The 16,788-nt window shown below is 41.5% G+C and overlaps 1 protein-coding gene across 9 annotated transcripts in view; it reads left to right on the top strand.

Annotated features, from left to right (window-relative positions):
- Positions 1-385: 385 nt before the first annotated feature.
- Positions 386-16,788, top strand: part of TBC1D5 (TBC1 domain family member 5) — a 286,484-nt gene continuing 270,081 nt past the window's right edge. For 6 of the 9 annotated variants that reach the window (XM_028750607.2, XM_028750605.2, XM_028750603.2 and 3 more), the window contains exons 1-2: positions 877-1,024; positions 15,713-15,775. The gene's annotated coding sequence lies outside the window, so the exon portion shown is untranslated. Of the gene's footprint in view, positions 540-685; positions 852-876; positions 1,025-1,115; positions 1,436-15,712; positions 15,776-16,788 lie in introns of those variants that run through there. The other 3 variants (XM_028750600.2, XM_028750602.2, XM_028750601.2) reach the window with 3 other exon arrangements.

Raw genomic sequence — 16,788 nt, 5'->3', positions numbered from 1 at the left:
GGCATAGAACTTCTAGGGGCGCTGGGTTTTTTGGCCCCCACAATAAATTATTTGAGGGGGCCAATCCTCCACAAAGTTGATGTCCATTCCCATTCAAATATGATAGATTATGAAGGGTGGGGCTTACCTGGGCCCCCACAATATTGAATAAAGTGCTTGAATCAAGTCAGCACCCCTGGGAGACGGATGCTCAGTCCGCATTTTAGTCCTGCTTTACACTCTTCCCGCCACTTCACCTTTAAGCAAACGAACAACAAAAAAGCAGAAACAATTTAAAGCAAGTTCCAGAAAAAGTAGCTTTCAAGAGCAGGAATGTAGTTGAGGTGGGGGGCTTTCTGGGGTGGGGGAGTTGCTTTTTTTATTTCCGGGGGGTGGGGGTGAAAAGCGAGGCGAGGGCAAAGGCAATAAAGGAAACACGCTCGTCTCCTCAGCACCGTCTTCCACAGTAACCAGGCAGCAAGTCCCCTTCGACTCAGTGGGCCTCCCAGTCAACGGAGAGCTGCCCCTGGCTTTCCCTTTACGTTTTATCCAACTGGAAGGTTAGTCTGAGGCGCTGGGCTGACAGTTTCCCGGCGAGGAAGCCGCGGACTCCGCTCTCCTCCCAAACGCCTCACACGCGCCGACAAGCCCACGGCCCCCTCCTTCCCCGCGTCTCCCTCCGCTCCCGGCCTGTCCCTCGCCCGAGTCCCTCAGACCGACAGGCGTCCCGAAAGTGCCCCGCTCCGAGCAGCCGCCGGATCTAGGCCAGCGCGCCGTCGCCGCGCGGTGTGGGCGGCCTCAGCTTCCCCTCAGCGAAGGCGGGCGCCTGCGTGCAAGAGGCGAGGGGGCGGCGGTTGAACTCGGCTACCGGCGTAAGGCTTCGAGGAAGGTGGTTGCTGGGCCTCCTTCCTCTTTTCCCTCAGCCTGGCGGGCCGTGGGGGGGAAGGCTTTTGAGGGAGAGAGGGAGGGACGCGGGCAAGGAGGGGAGGAGGCAGGCAGGCAGGCAGAGCCGCTTTCTCCAGCGCCCCTGCACCAACGGCAGCAGGTAAAAGCCGACGAAAGCCGCCCTCACATCCCCACCCCCTTCCCGCTCCCAAATGGCCGCCTCCTCGGCTGCAGCCACCCCAGGTCTTTCCTTCCGTCCTTCCTCCCCGCTTCCGTCCCCTCACGGCTTCCTCCTTTCCCGGCTGTCACTGAAGGGCAGCCGCAGAAGGGGAGGAAGTGGCTCTTTTTGAGGCCTGCAACGTCAAAGGCCGCTCCTCTTCCACCCTCCTGCGCGCCCGTTTCTAGAAGCAGGTTGCGGGGAGGCGCTTCCTGGCGCCGCTGCTGCTGCTAGTTTGGTGGTTGCCGAGTTTCTCACCCTCAGCTGGTTTCCAAGAGGCGAGAGAGAGAGAGGGAGGACGGGAGCTGCTCATGTGGGCGTTGTTTTCACCACCCCCTCATAATCTGCTCATAGGTGAAGCTAGTAGAACTTTTCCTTCCTTCCCTCTTCTTCTCCGACGCTCTTGTTTCTTTGCTCCTCCGGCTCAAGCTGCTCGGTTTTCCTTAGTTGCTTCTCCACAAAACTTCAGTTCTGGCGTTTTATGGTAGTTTCACTTTCATATCCCTCTTCTGGACAGTGGAATCCTATGCATGTCTTCTCAGGAGTCAGTTCTGTTGAGTTTGGTGGGCCTTGTGACCAAATAAGTTTTCTGTGTGTTTGAGTGTGTGTGTGTGTGTGTGTGTCTGTGTATGTATATAGTCGTACCTCGGGCTACATACGCTTCAGGTTACAGACTCCGCTAACCCAGAAATAGTACCTTGGGTTAAGAATTTTGCTTCAGGATGAGAACAGAAATCGTGCTCCGGCGGCACAGCAGCAGCAGGAGGCCCCATTAGCTAAAGTGGTGCTTCAGGTTAAGAACAGTTTCAGGTTAAGAACGGACCTCCGGAACGAATAAAGTACTTAACCCGAGGTACCCACACGCACACACACGCCTTACAGATCAATCCTATACATGTCTACTCAGTCTTATTGAGTCCAGCACTGCTTATTTCTAGGCAGTTGGATACAGGATTGTGGCCTTAGGCAATAATGTTTTCCTGTTGCCAAATTCAGAAATGAAGTTTTGTGACATCTGCTTACTCATCGTTTCTGTTCCTGCTTTTTTCTTTTTTTAAACCAAACTAGAAGCTGCCTCCTAAGTACTGAGAACACCCCATCGTTTAGAGAACAGTTTGAGATTACACGAACTTTGTAGTTCCCCAATTTTCAGATTCTCTTTTTTAAGTGTAGTTTGATCTCTCTCTAGTATATTAAGAGTCTACATATGGGATAATAGCACAATCAATCCACTTTGTAAAGTGGCTTAAGGTGTTTTGAATTGTGGAAGACTTCATTGAAAGACTTGGAGTTGTCATGCTTACAAGTCCCTAGTTTAGTGCCTATGAGTTGATGGGTTAATTTGTGTGGGCTAGGATTTTTATTTTTAAAAACCCATGCAACTAGTTTTGTGTCTTCTGGGCCTATATTATAGGTGAAGTGCTCCCTATTATATAGCAAATCATGAAATTTCAGGAACTTTCAAAAGTGGTTTGTTACACGGGTTGTAGAGGCGTTCTGTTTAAAAATATTAAAAATATTACAGTTCAGCCCAAGCACTTGGACATGCGTGAGGTAATTTTTTGGTGTCTGGCTGTTATCTTTATAGAGTAACACATCTCTTTTGAACTAATAATTCAGTGAAGTTTCTTGCTTTAAAAGCATACTAGGGACACAACATAGGATTTTAAGCATGAATACTGCATTTTATGCACAAGGTAAAAAAGTGGCATGCCCTGATTGTGGCCTGGTTCACAATCAAAGACACGGCACGCTGGTGCACATTTAGTATTAAACACGGTTAGTTACTATTGAGATGTTAATGATAATCTGCCGCATTCAGAAAACATGTTTCATTAACTGTTAGTGCAATCCTAAACTTGTTTGTGCGGAATTACACCCACTGTGTTTAAACTGGGTTACTCCCACCTGAGTCTGCATGGAATTGCAGCCTGGATGTAATAATTATGTGTCCTAGTCCAGAATACTCCTTCATGGATCACTGCCTTGCCGTGGCGAAGGGGCTTGAATAACTCAGAGAAGCTATGAGCTATGCCGTGCAGGGCCACCCAAGATGGACAGGTCATAGTGGAGAGTTTTGACCAAACGTGATCCACCTGGAGCAGGAACTGGCAAGCCACTCCAGTATCCCTGCCAAGAAAACTCCATGGACAAAGACAACAGGCATATAAAAGTTATGACGCTGGAAGATGAGCCCCTCAGGTCGGAAGGTGTCCAACATGCTACTGGGGAAGAGCGGAGGACAAGTACAAGTAGATCCAGAGCTGATGAAGCGGCTGGGCCAAAGCCGAAAGGACGCTCAGTTGCGGATATGCATGGAAGCGAAAGGAAAGTCCAATGCTGTAAAGAAAAATATTGCATAGGAACCTGGAATGTAAGAACCATGAACCTGGGTAAGTTGGATGTGGTCAAAAATGAGATGGCAAGAATAAATATTGACATCTTGGGCATCAGTGAACTAAAATGGACGGGAATGGGCGAATTCAGTTCGGATGACTATCATATCTACTACTGTGGACAAGAAACCCGTAAAAGAAATGGAGTGGCCCTCATAGTCAACAAAAGAGTGGTGAAAGCTGTACTGGGATGCAATCTCAAAAATGACAGAATGATCTCGATACGAATCCAAGGCAGACCTTTTAACATCACAGTAATCCAAGTTTATGCACCAACTACTGGTGCTGAAGAAACTGAAATTGACCAATTCTATGAAGACTTACAAGACCTTATAGAAATGACACCAAAGAAGGATGTTCTGCTCATTATAGGGGATTGGAATGCTAAAGTAGGGAATCAAGAGATAAAAGGAACAACTGGCAAGTTTGGCCTTGGAGTTCAAAACGAAGCAGGGCAAAGGCTAATAGAGTTCTGTCAAGAGAACAAGCTGGTCATCACAAACACGCTTTTCCAACAACACAAGAGACGACTCTACACATGGACATCACCAGATGGGCAGCATCGAAATCAGATTGATTATATTCTCTGCAGCCAAAGATGGAGAAGCTCTATACAGTCAGCAAAAACAAGACCTGGAGCTGACTGTGGCTCAGATCATCAGCTTCTTATAGCAAAATTCAAGCTTAAACTGAAGAAAGTAGGAAAAACCACTGGGCTGGTAAGATACAATCTAAGTCAAATCCCTTATGAATACACAGTGGAAGTGAGGAACAGGTTTAAGGATTTAGATTTGGTGGACAGAGTGCCTGAAGAACTATGGATGGAGGCTCGTAACATTATACAAGAGGCAGCAACTAAAACCATCCCAATGAAAAGGAAATGCAAGAAAGCAAAGTGGCTGTCCAACGAGGCCTTACAAATAGCGGGGGAGAGAAGGCAAGCAAAATGCGAGGGAGATAGTGAAAGATACAGGAAATTGAATGCAGATTTCCAAAAAATAGCAAGGAGAGACAAGAAGGCCTTCTTAAACGAGCAATGCAAAGAAATAGAGGAAAACAATAGAATGGGAAGAACCAGAGATCTGTTCAAGAAAATTGGAGATATGAAAGGAACATTTTGTACAAAGATTTCCATAATAAAAGACAAAAGTGGAAAGGACCTAACAGAAGCAGAAGACATCAAGAAGAGGTGGCAAGAATACACAGAGGAACTATACCAGAAAGAAATTGATGTCTCGTATACCCCAGGTAGTGTGGTTGCTGACCTTGAGCCAGACATCCTGGAAAGTGAAGTCAAATGGGCCTTAGAAAGCATCGCTAATAACAAGGCCAGTGGAAGTGATGATATTCCATCTGAATTATTTAAAATTTTAAAAGATGATGCTGTTAAGGTGCTACACTCAATATGCCAGCAAATTTGGAAAACTCAGCAGTGGCCAGAAGATTGGAGAAGATCAGTCTACATCCCAATCCCAAAGAAGGGAAGTGCCAAAGAATGCTCCAACTACCGCACAATTGCACTTATTTCACACGCTAGCAAGGTTATGCTTAAAATTCTACAAGGCAGGCTTAAGCAGTATGTGGACCGAGAACTCCCAGAAGTGCAAGCTGGATTTAGAAGAGGCAGAGGAACCAGAGACCAAATTGCAAACATGCGCTGGATTATGGAGAAAGCTAGAGAGTTCCAGAAAGACATCTACTTCTGCTTCATTGACTATGCAAAAGCCTTTGACTGTGTTGACCACAGCAAACTATGGCAAGTTCTTAAAGAAATGGGAGTGCCTGATCACCTCATCTGTCTGCTGAGAAATCTCTATGTGGGACAAGAAGCTACAGTTAGAACTGGATATGGAACAACTGATTGGTTCAAAATTGGGAAAGGAGTACGGCAAGGCTGTATATTGTCTCCCTGCTTATTTAACTTATATGCAGAATTCATCATGCGAAAGGCTGGGCTGGATGAATCCCAAGCCGGAATTAAGATCGCCGGAAGAAATATCAACAACCTCAGATATGCAGATGACACAACCTTGATGGCAGAAAGTGAGGAGGAATTAAAGAACCTTTTAATGAGGGTGAAAGAGGAGAGCGCAAAATATGGTCTGAAGCTCAACATCAAAAAAACGAAGATCATGGCCACTGGTCCCATCACCTCCTGGCAAATAGAAGGGGAAGAAATGGAGGCAGTGAGAGATTTTATTTTCTTGGGCTCCATGATCACTGCAGATGGTGACAGCAGTCACGAAATTAAAAGACGCCTGCTCCTTGGGAGAAAGGCGATGGCAAATCTAGACAACATCTTAAAAAGTAGAGACATCACCTTACCAACAAAGGTCCGTATAGTTAAAGCCATGGTTTTCCCAGTAGTGATGTATGGAAGTGAGAGCTGGACCATAAAGAAGGCTGATCGCCGAAGAATTGATGCTTTTGAATTATGGTGCTGGAGGAGACTCTTGAGAGTCCCATGGACTGCAAGAAGATCAAACGCATCCATTCTTAAGGAAATCAGACCTGAGTGCTCACTGGAAGGACAGATCGTGAAGTTGAGGCTCCAATACTTTGGCCACCTCATGAGAAGAGAAGACTCCCTGGAAAAGACCCTGATGTTGGGAAAGATGGAGGGCACAAGGAGAAGGGGACGACAGAGGATGAGATGGTTGGATAGTGTTCTCGAAGCTACAAACATGAGCCTGACCAAACTGCGGGAGGCGGTGGAAGACAGGAGTGCCTGGCGTGCTCTGGTCCATGGGGTCACGAAGAGTCGGACACGACTAAACGACTAAACAACAAGTCCAGAATAAGTTGGTCATGTTTAAGTCCTGTGGAAATTAATGTGGCATCAAGTTACTAATGACTAACTTATCCCACTGATTTCAATGGAACTCATTTTCTTTTAATAGAGACTGCCGTGTCTTGCTTGCAGGAAATTAAAGGTAAAGATACCCCTGACCGTTAGGTCCAGTCGCAGATGACTCAGGGGTTGTGGCGCTCATCTTGATCTGTAGGCCAAAGGAGCCAGCGTTTGTCCGCAGACAGCTTCCGGGTCATGTGGCATCCTGACTAAGCCGCTTCTGGCAAACCAGAGCAGTGCACGGAAACACTGTTTACCTTCCCGCCGGAGTGGTACCTATTTATCTACTTGCACTTTGATGTGCTTTTGAACTGCTGGTGGGCAGGAGCTGGGACCGAACAATGGGAGCTCACACCATTGCGGGGATTCAAACCGCCGACCTTCTGATCGGCAAGCCCTAAGCTCAGTGGTTTAGACCACAGCGCCACCCGTGTCCCCTTGCAGTAAATTTCTTCATGAATAAATTCAAAAAGTGCATCCAGATAGTGTAATTGTACTTGAGGATGTTTTCCAAGCCGCAGAATAACAGAAAACCCTTGTTTTGAGAGGCATGAATCCCTACCGCCACCCATTTATGTTAGATGAATTCTTCAAGAACACTTGAGTTAAACAATGAACGAACTGGCATAGCCACATTCAGTAGGGAACCCTTCCACACAAACCATTTGTTTTCCTGCATTTTTATCTGTCACAATGTGGATATCTGATAGGTGTGGCAGTCCAGTCAAGATTAAGGCACCTTACTAAACCTTCAAGGAAAACTAGGTGATGGATTTAATGTCATAGAGTTGTCTATGGTCCACCTTTTCCTCTTCATCACTGTCCATAGGGCATTGGAGACAGCTGGTTTTAACCTTTGATAATGATGCCCTTTTTGAACATAGGTAAAGGGGTGTTAAGTATCAGGAGCTGCATTTCCTGATTGGGAAGAGAACAGGGAGCATAAGAGTCCTAGCAGTTTTGGGGTTGCGGGAGCTGATTCTCATCCCATGAATAATTTGCATACTTGTCTTTTAAAACCTCTCTGGGATATTTACCCTAATATATATTGTGCATTGGCCCTCATTTGGTGAAGAGTGATAATGAATAAGGCAGTAACTAAAAACTAAGGAGATTTGGCCTTGTATGTCCTTTTGAAACAGAAGCTTTTTGATCAATTTGTAAGGAAATAATGTGTGTGGCATATTGAACAATACTTTAGAGACAAATTTATCTTTTCATTTTTCATTTTTTAGGCTTTCTGTTTTTGGTTAGTAACCAAATAGCCAGTCTTGTACATAATTGCCTGTATAGGGGTGTGTGTTTCATGTGGCTGTGGCTGTGTACATGCACATACACATTTAAATATTATGCAACACGTAACATTTTCTGGTATAAAACCCACAATGTGAGGAAAGTATCAGTTTTGGTTAGTAAAATGTCTATTTTAATTTTCTGTCCAGGAAACTGTAACAGAAATGAAGGGGGGGAATGACAAGTATTTCAAGAAGCAGGCAAGCTGTGGCACCTTAAAGATCACTAGCTTGTTTGTTGCATGAATTTAAAGCAGTGGGGGACAAGTGAACCTCCATATATCATTGGACTCCCAGCTCCAGCCAGCCTGGTCGGTACAGAGATGATGGGACTCATAGTCCAACCACTCTGAATGTCCACAAGTTCTCTACCCTGGGAGTAGAGCTTACTTTTCAGATGTACGGTAGTTTATCAAGTTAGGTCACTGAAACTGCCTACCCACAAGTTTTCAAAAAGCAGTACACTGGCGTTTCTTGATCAGAATTTGTGATGAAACCATGCAAGAGCCTTCCTTTGGTGCTGGTGCCAAATGAAGTTATAGACTGCTCTTCAATACGAAGCATATGCCTGGAGAAAATACTTTAAATACAAAAGTTTCAAACCATAAGTGTGCATATTTGTATGTGTATGTGTGTGGAAGAGAGATTGCTTGTAGAGAGAGCCATTCTGCCTGCAGGCGGGGAAAGTTCTGAAAATATTGATGTCATTGTGTAAGAGATCAATGCTTTACTAACTTCTGTGTTTTGTTTCTGTGATATAACACTGTGCCACAGCGACAATATTGGGGAAACTTGTAAATCCTCCCACTCAATAGAGCTGTAAAATCTGATGTTGGCGCCTAGAATTTTGCTTCTTATAACATATATTTTTGTAAAACATAAAGGAAATAACAAACCCCTGCCATTCAACCTCTTCCGCCAGCAGTGGATAGGCATAGTATTTCTAAACTTGGAGATTCAAATTAGCAACAGGCCTGTGCAGAGGAGGGAGGCAGCTGGGTACACTTGCTCCAGGCCTCAGAGGGCAAAGTAGCCGCACACATCATGTATTTTGAGCAGTGTTCATGTACACACACAGTGTTACATAGTTTTTTGTGTGTGTGCATGCGCATGCATGTGTGTACACTTGTTTTGCACATATACATATATTTATAAAAAATGTGTGTATGAGGTATTCTGTTCTTTTCAATGAAACAGAGATTCAGATAGGTACAAAACAAAGAAAGAATGCCATATTTTAGTATCACCATGATGTTCATAAATTCAATTTTCTTATTCTTGGTCCAGAGGAAAACTGAATTTGCCCATTTTTAAAATCTTATGCCCATCTTTTCAAAGTACCTATCAATTTGTTTGTCAGAGGCGATCTTCATTATTAGAATGCTACCTTCTATGTTGTATTGTTTTGTTTTCTTCATGATGCTTTGTCACTGTTAAAGAAATTATTAATTCATCTGACAGAGGTCAGACACAATATGTGGGTTTTCACTGTGTGTCAAACTTGCTGCTGTTATGGATTCTTGTGTAAAATGGATAATAAAGTGCTACTAAATTTAAGTGGAATAATGCATTACCTGCTGTATGCTTGCTGAGTAAGCACTTATTTCATGAAGTCAAACATTGCAGTTGTGTGTTTCAGGCTGTTTAATACTCGTTCTAGGAAAGAAAATCGGTGTGTTTTCATAGTCTTGGATACATGAATGGCATGGCTGCTGACTTCAGCAATGGAAAGCTTCCATTTAAATAGGACTCTGAATTAACAAATCACTGTCATTACAATCAATATAAATTTACTGGGTAGGAGAGACAGTATATTGTGTAACATGATGAGTATGTCATGGCGCTTTCTTGGTGTCAAGCCTCTAATATGATAACATGTTTTTAGGGTTTGCCCATTACTTGCTTGATTGAAGGTTTATTGTCTGGAATACGGCAGGTTTTAAAGTTACTGTATTTCAGACACTATACTTAATTTTTAATAGATGGTGTTTATATTCCTCTTTGGGCTGAGTTGTATGTTACAGTGGTCCCTTAGAATCTTCTGAACATTCTTCCACAATCATAGTGACTCCACATGGCAGTTGTAACATAATATTACAGAGGCTGTCCAGTGCTATTTAGCCCACACTACACGTCGAAGTGCAAGTAGATAAATAGGTACCACTCCGGCAGGAAGGTAAACAGCGTTTCCGTGCGCTGCTCTGGTTCGCCAGAAGCGGCTTAGTCAGGATGCCACATGACCTGGAAGCTGTCTGCGGACAAACACTGGCTCCCTCGGCCTATAGAGCGAGATGAGTGCTGCAACCCCAGAGTTGTCCGTGACTGGACCTTACGGTCAGGGGTACCTTTACCTTTACCTTTTTACACATTCATAATGGCAGCTGGGACTAGCGTAGGGCTGACTCCATGTGACTCAGGCAATCCACACAGTGAGCTGCTTTTGACATGTTAAAACTACTGTGGGAAGCTACCACCATGCAAAAGTACTGCTAGCAGTTTTCATGGGGCACATAATATATGTTAGAATCAGCCATTAAAGATTAAATCAAGGGCATAAGAAATGGGACAGTTATTTGGGCTCTTAAGTGTGGTTACTGTAAGCTTAAACTTTAAAAGAGCAACTGGGGAATGGTGAAAGAAGTCAATAAGGTAATTAGAATGATTGCAGAGACTAATTCCAGATTGATGGAAATTCTATGCCTTTTTAGCAGTGTTAATTACCTAAGCACTTTGACCAGATGTAGGCATATTTTTACTTCCATTGGTGAGTTGGAGCATATGACCCCCGAGAGTAGTCTTAAAAACTCTCTCTGTCCAGCAGTTTATAATGCCAAGCTGCCTGAAAGTAGCAGGAAAAGGTGGATATTTCTAAAGGTGTTTTTTTTAAGTGTAGCTTTTGTTATCTCACTGCTTCAAGGAAGGCAGTATAATTTTATAATAATGCTTAGGAATACAATGCAGTTAACATTCATATCATGCTTATGCATGCTGGTATAGAGATTATCTTGCCTACACTTCTAGTGGGTATGGGACCAGACTTTTTTCCAAAGAGCTTATCTAGTTATTTGTTTAATCAGTTTTTTAACTAGAGTGAACAGTGCGTATGATGCAATCATTAAGGAGTCTAACATACAGTTTCCTCGCTGCAAGAAAGAAAATTTGATAGAGCTTAATGCATTGAGGTCTTCTCTGCTCCAGAAGCCTTGGGGCTTCATGCATTTGTATCCATAACCATTGCTTCTCAGTTCCCTTGCATATAATCACCGCCTCTACAGTGATAAAAGTCTATAAATACATTAGAGTCCAAGGAAGCTTCAGTAAATGAGAGGAAAGCAACAGCTGTGGCTCCAGAAGTCCTCCCATCTTGTTGACCATGTTCAATCTAGTACTCTAAAGATATCTAAAACCGACTTTGTAAGAGATACTAGCAAAATAAGATCTTAATTATATTTTACTCAATATCATTGTGATATAAAAACCAAGAAGAGTCATACCTATATCCTAGAAGGAAGACAGGAGGTAAAGTGAATATATTGCACAGTTAAAGTAGCTTTCCTTACTCTTACGGTATATCCAGCAACTTGTAGTCCAGAGATCAAATCCAGCCAGACTCGTCTCTCCCCTCTCCCCCAGTTGTGTAATAGCCCTCTTCACTGAACACTTAGTTTTGTGTCAGTTTTTGTGGGAAAACATAGCTGTTTCGTGTCTAGGCTTTTAACATCTCTTCCATTGACATAGTTGTTACTTGAATAGGAGGGCCTAAAATGTTGTTTTAGTCAAAATGTATTATCATTCCTAATATATAAATAGATTGGGGATTGGTGTTTTAAAGATGAAAGGCTATATAATAACTTTCTCCTATGAGGAAATACCCATGGAGGAAATTGTAGAGCAAAATTAATTATCATTGCATGTTGCTGAAAGGCATTACTGGTAGTGAAATTTTACTGCTATATCTCCAAAGTGGGGTGGTTTATAGTTTTAGTCTCTAAACTTTATTGGACAAATAGCCATTTCCTACTTTTATTTCCAGAATCCCCCCCCCCCTTTTTTTTTTTACTATGTTTACATTCAGTCTCATCTCTTCTCAACCCAAACCAGAATGGATCCAGTTAGGTTCCTTGTGCCCCCCTCTTCACCACTCTTGTCCCATATTTATCTTTATGTGGCGAGAGGTAGCGTTTCTAGTAGCCCTTAGATGCTCTTATGAGCAAACACATCTATGTCCAGGATACCTGGAAGCATGGGAAATATAGCTTGTGTGGCTGCTGATGTCACAGGGCATTACCATGCACAATTTAGGGCCTAAAGGAGGCTCTCACCATTGCTCCTATGAGCTTCAACACTGGAATCAGTGTTGAAAAGGAAATGAATTGGCAGGGAGAGCTCCAGTTTACTCTGAACCTAGTTTCGATCCTGGATTATGATGACAAATGTCTTGAGCAAATTGATTAATATGATCCTGCCTCTCATTCCATGTGGATATGAGGGTGGGGTTTCTCAAACCTGGTTTGCACTAGCTGTCACTTAGTATATTAAACTGCTTTGTAATCTGAAATTGGTGGTCTTCCTCATCCCAGTTGCTGCCGCTGGTTGATGGGCAACACAATCCCAGTGTTACATAGAGCTAGCCAGGCCTCTTGCACCCTGAACCACAGTTCATGCCAAATTTTCCCAAGTCAGCCTGCACACACATCTTTCCTTTCCCAGTTTCCTTCTCCCACTCATTATCACAGCTCTTCTTCATCCTCAAATCATATATATATTTCCACTGTTGTACTCCTTCTGCTTGTTCAGGCCCAATTTCTCCTTGTCCCCATAGGAGACAATTGCTTTGATGCGATTGTGCCAGATTTCAGAAATTATCCATATAAGTTGTTTATGTAGGAGGGAGTTCTTGTAGTCTGACAGCTAAAACCAACTTATTTCTTTCACTACATGCCAGAGGAGGCGATTGTTTTATTGATGAATATGGAAAAAGTGAATAGTCCAGTGCTTTGTTCCATTCCTCTAATTTACGACACCAATAATAATGGATGATGGATGAGATATCCAAACATTAATAAATAATCTTAAAAGGTGTACTAAATCAAAGAGGAAGAGACCAAGGAATAATCTCATATAATGCTTCAAGAAGGGTAAGCTAATTCTAGTGTCATTAATTCTGCTATATGCAACAAATAAACAACACCCCATTTAAAGTAGATATGCTGCCAATAGGATAAGAGCTGCAACAGTATTGCCATCTTTTCTTGCATTTTTGTTAATGTATGAACTGCTTTAAAACAGTATATCCATAAATCAAAAGTTTCCAGAGCTGGATGGTATTCTTGGAAAAAGGTGGCCATGCATTAGTTTAATGTAACTCTTGCACCATAGTTCTGTGTCCTTGAAAACTCCTTATATTTAATACCTTAGATGGAAAATAGTAGAACTTTATTGTGCAAATGTCATCAAATTTCAATGAATTTGACCACTTGAGTTAATAATTGAAACAGTGTTGAAGTGGCAGATACAGTGAGATAGCTCTTGTAACAAGTTGTGCATCCCTCTGTAAGTTCTGTGATTACTTCAAAGATTTTTGTCCTCAGCACTCAGTTATTACCATTCAGCCTGTGTCTTGCTATTATTTCCTTTTACTGGACCTGATTTTTTTAAAGAGAAAGTTAACATGTTCAAAATTATTTGCATAACTCACAGTACACTCCTATATATGTCTACTCAAAAGTAAGTGTCATAGGATGTAATAACACAGTTCTAACCATGTCTATATACTCAGCATCAAGCATTGCTTCCCACCATCATATACTCATTCATAGAATCATAGAGTTGGAAGAGACCACAAGGGCCATCGAGTCCAACCCCCTGCCAAGCAGGAAACATTTGCTTTTGAAAGACTGTTACTCTTGGTAATCATTAGAAACACACCTTTCTTATATTTATGGAACTATGCTGCTGTACAGTATTTTAAAGAATTAGAAAAAAACACAAGAACCTAAGAAGCTGCTATGGCCCATCTAGCTCAGTAACGTTCACACTGACTGGAAGAGGTTCTTCAGGGTTTTAGGTAGGAAGTATTTCCCAGCCCTTCCTAGAAATGCCAGGGATTGAACTTGCATGCAAAGCATGTGCTGCTACCACTGAACTACCCTTCCCCACATTTTATCTAATAGCTTAACTGCAATTCCTGCTAATACTAAGATGTCACTTAGTTGCACCTATCCTTTAAACTGAAATTTATTGTTTACTATATGAAAGACTTAAGAGGATTCTTAGGAGATGCAGCATGTATCTTGGATGTCTTTATGAACAGTTCCTACTGCTTAAACTAGAGCAGAAAACAGCAGTTTAGAATGCCATTTAGGTGTACTAATGTAGCCCTCAACATGTGACTGTATAATGCATTGGTTCTAATTATGGACAGCCTTAAGAAAACAGTCAATAACTATAAGATAGATCTCCTGTATCTGTAAGAACTCTGTTGTTTAGTATGGCAGCACCAACACTTTGGAACTCCTTGCTTTTGGTATCTATTGTGTTTTACTCTTTCTGTATGCTTTAAATTATGGCTGCTAATTTTTAGCAATAATTTTTGTTAACTGCTTTGATTTTTTTGCAGTAAAGCGGTATATAAATTTTATGAAATAAAGAAATAAATAGAAATCTTGTATGTCTAACAGACCAAGCTAATCTTAGTCAACCCCACACAAATAGTTTAATAGTTTGGTCTACAAGAGGTGTCCAGTGAGATAGTCTAAATTATAGAGACCTGGAGCTGTTCAGTTTGTTTCCATAAATATGGACAGGAAAATTACAGGTAATTTGGCATGACCATGCGGCAAAACACATCTCACTTCCAATATTGATTTTCCTTGTTGAGATCTGGAAATGTGTTCAATGGATTATGTATAACAAATAGTTTTTTGTATGATTGTCTCTTCATTATGGTCCCCTAAATAGTTCAAACTTTATCCACAAAAGAAGTCCAGGAACTGTAAGAATAGACCTAAGCACCTTTGAAATTCTACAAGTCTTGCTTTTAGGTTGCTATTTACCAGAAACCAGGACCAGGTAATGATTACATTTCAAGGCAGTTCCATAAAATAGAGAACTCTTAGAATACAGAGAACTCTTACAATATCAGTAGTGGGAAATAATTCTACTCACTGTAATTAGTATAGTTGGGAACATGTTTGTCCCACTATGTTTTGCAGTACAATGCTTTGGAGCTCCAATTTAGCATACTAAAACAAATCCTGAATGAATTTTTATTTGTAACATTCTACTGGTTGCCCCGGGACGCGGGTGGCACTGTGGGTTAAACCACAGAGCCTAGGACTTGCCGATCAGAAGGTAGGTCGGCGGTTCGAACCCCCGCGACGGGGTGAGCTCCCGTTGTTCTGTCCCAGCTCCTGCCAACCTAGCAGTTCGAAAGCATGTCAAAGTGCAAGTAGATAAATAGGTACTGCTCTGGCGGGAAGGTAAATGGCATTTTCGTGTGCTGCTCTGGTTCGCCAGAAGCGGCTTTGTCATGCTGGCCACATGACTTGGAAGCTGTATGCCGGCTTCCTCGGCCAATAAAGCGAGATGACCGCCGCAACCCCAGAGTTGTCCATGACTGAACCTAATGGTCAGGGGTCCCTTTACCTTTACCTTACTGGTTGCCCCATTCAAGGATGTGGATGGTAGTGTTTTAATTTTAAATGGCGAGTGCATTCAGATAGTAAAAACTTGGTAACCTCTGTATATTTCCAAGGACTATGAGCTTTAAACGTTGAGAAAGGATTTAGAAGTCAGCCAAGCATTTTGTCCTTCTCACATTTTGTCTTCATAACTGAATGACTGCCAGTTTGCACAGATTGTGTGTCAGTTTAAATACAACAAACACACATCAGTCTGCTTGAAATCATTCCACCAAAGACTTCTAAAAACTTTAGGTAGTCGGCAAACAGTAATGGTTGTTTCACATTAAGTTGCTTTGTAGAATTATAAAACAGCTTTTCGTATGCTTTCAAATAAAATGTTGTCATCCACTAATGAATGAGATACCATCTGTAATAATTAAGGTTATTCCACTTGTTTTTCCCTGCAGCAAAACTTCTGAAGGATTGAAGAAGATAGTAAGAAATCTACGAAGGAGGGCTGTAGCAGTATTGTAAGTACTGCATTGAAAAGAATGTGAATTAAAAATATTATAAAGTGCCTGTCCATATATATTTGATGAAAAATTAGTTGTACAAAGGGAGCGCATGGAATGTAAGGGACAAGATATATAGTAGCAGTTTTGTTAATTTACGAAGATAGCTCCATTCTTATGAAATTTAAAGTGTAGCCTTTGCAGTGTAATCAGGAATTCACCAGTATCACTGAAAAAATATCTTTTTATCTAACAAAGATTGATCTACTTTATATACATTTGTTTATTTAAAACTATCAGAATTTAGAAAATCATTATAGTTTTGTAGGGCTGTCATTTGTTTTAGTGACTTATTGTTTAGGTTATTTTGCAGAATTATTTATTTGCTGATTTATTTATGTATTTCATTATTTATTTATTTGATTATTTAGTAAATTATTTATCTGATGAATTATTAATACATCTTCATGACAAGCTTTAAATTATTTATAACTTAATTTTGATTTTATTGCTTTTCGACGCTGCATTGTTACTGACTAGGTTTTTTTTTTTTATCCCCTTACTTGCTTCTTGAAAATTAAAGTATTAGCTTTGAGGCAAGTTTATATTCATTGCAAGGCCAATAGATAGATATATTTTCTGCATATGAAGTACTTCTCCTTGTAGGTACACATTTTACATGACATTTTGTAACTTGTGACTGCGTACTTACTTACCTGTTCACAATCTTGTTTTTTCTGTTCCATAGCTATATAAAGATAAATATTTAACCTTTGGTGCAAAAGTGAACACATTCTTCTCCATAGTTTACACAACTAGTGTACACTTTCTATATGTGTTGGATATAGAGACACATTCTCTGTTGCAGGAAAGATTCTCTTGATTCAACCCATTTTACAGACAATTGTTGCACTGTCATTCAGTAATTTGTTGAAGCTTCATGATTGCTTTCAGAACGTGCACTTGCTAAGAGAATAGGTGAAAGATTTTCTGAGCTCAGTCAAACTTGAGTAGCCTCTTCTTTTTAAATG

Source organism: Podarcis muralis, chromosome 12 (assembly GCF_964188315.1).
Source record: "Podarcis muralis chromosome 12, rPodMur119.hap1.1, whole genome shotgun sequence".
NCBI classification, from domain to species: Eukaryota; Metazoa; Chordata; class Lepidosauria; order Squamata; family Lacertidae; genus Podarcis; species Podarcis muralis.
Note: the sequence above shows the minus strand (reverse complement) of the source record. Positions and strands in the feature narration are given on the sequence as shown.